Source organism: Dipodomys ordii, unplaced genomic scaffold, assembly GCF_000151885.1.
Source record: "Dipodomys ordii isolate 6190 unplaced genomic scaffold, Dord_2.0 Scaffold74, whole genome shotgun sequence".
Taxonomy (NCBI): Eukaryota; Metazoa; Chordata; class Mammalia; order Rodentia; family Heteromyidae; genus Dipodomys; species Dipodomys ordii.
Window position 1 is genome coordinate 1,980,481 of NW_012267290.1, and position 1,884 is coordinate 1,982,364.

The window sequence follows — 1,884 nt, forward strand, 5'->3', positions numbered from 1 at the left end:
GAGAGACGGAAGACCGTGCGGGGGCGCGGGACTGGGGAAGACAGAAGGCCGCACGGGGGCGCGGGGGCCCCCGGGGGCGCGGGACGGTTCCTTGAGATAAACACAGACGGCGCGCACGCGTGGCCGCTGGTGTTCACGCAACTCTGCCTAAACTGGTGAGTACTACCTACCTAGCTACCTAGCTAGCTAGCTGCCTAGCTACCTTCCTGCCTGCCTAACCAACTCCCTCGCTGCTGCCTCACTGCCCGCGCGGCAGTGGGCGAGTCCGCCGGGCGCCGGCGGCTGGGCCGCGGAACCGCGCGTTCCCCGCCAAGATGCTCGTGATCCAGGCTTACCGTACATTCTGACTGTGGCTGAACATCAAATCTAGCTGTCGTTTCTAAAGGCACCTGGATTACTGTAAAATACAGTAATATAAAATAAATGTGTTCAAATGTTTTGTTGTCTTGACACACTTTCTCATTCATAATGTACTAACATATGACAGCCATCAGGGGTGAGTTTTGGTGTCCAGGTTTACAGAGCTCATGGTGAAAATAGTTGAACTCCCACATCCAGCTCTTCCTCCACAGACGGGGAAGAAAGACCGCACCATGAAGGGGCTGTCTGCTGCGGCAGGTTAACAGGTGCCAAGCGTCCATGTTTGACCCCGCACTGCTCAGGTTCTTTTTCCTCAGTGCCAGGGTCTGTGGAAGGAATCTAATACTTTCTGTTCTGTGAACAGTGCTCTGTCTTGCAGCTCTAGGCAATTCTCGGAGAAGGCTCAACGGGCAGGAGGTCTTTATCCCCTAAGTCCCTGTGTTTGCCCTTTCCCTGATGGGCAGTCTGGATTCTGGGGGGACGAGACTCTCAGCTTTCAGTCCCCGACACACACACACACCTGCACCTACAATAGGAATGAGGTCACAGGAGGACTTTCTGCCCCAGCCATGGTGGCTTCCTGCAGCCCAGGAAGAAAAAGAAAATTCTGGATTCACCCAAAAATGTTTCCTTAAGGTTTTCTAACGTGTGAAGAAAAATAGGAACCTTTAGGCCAAAGAAAAAAATATTATTGGCTCCATCAACACCATACAAATACACATTTTACCCTTTTGTACAGCGGGGCCCAGGACCGCACAGGCCACAGATACATCCTGGGAAGCGCAAGCCCCGAAGCTGGGCTGCGGGCCGGGGTGGGGGGTGGGGGCTCGGCCACAGCCTTCCCCCCGCCGGCCTGGGGTCCGGGCCTTCCCTCCAGGCCTGCACGAAGGCAGGGGAAGGCGCCTGCGGAGCCCCGTGGGCGAAAACGAACAATACTGACACGAAGCCCACGGAAGGGCAACGCTATGGGCGAAGGCGGGACGGGAACGGGAGGAGAAATCCCGGCAAAACCTCGGGTTTTCCAGACGTGTCCTAACCCCGTGCTGGCCAGTTCCTGGCCCCGTCCCCGTGCTGGCCTGTTCCAGGTCCCGGCCCTGGCCCCGTCCCCGTGCTGGCCTGTTCCTGTTCCTGGCCCCCACCCCGGCCCCGGCCCCGGCCCGTCCCTGTGCCGGCCCTGTCCCCGTGCCGGCCTGTCCCTGTCCCCGGCCCCGTTCCCGTCCCCGTGCCGGCGGGCACAGGCTCGGCTCTGGCCTGGGCCTGCGCCCCGCGACCCAGCTATCTGCCCCGGTTCTCGGACAAGCGTCATCGAGCGGGAGCGGGATCCGCGGCGGCGTGGGGCTTATGTCCGAAACCGTTCCGGGGCCACAGTCTTCCTCCGGTCTCCGTCGCACGCTGCGGGCGCCCGAGGCTCTTCCCGCTTCCCCGCCAGGGCGGCGCGGGGCTCCACGTCCCCGTCTGGTCCCGGCGGCCCCAAGGGCCTCCGCCCCGAGCCGGGGTCGGGAAGGGGCCGCGCTTTCCCTCCGA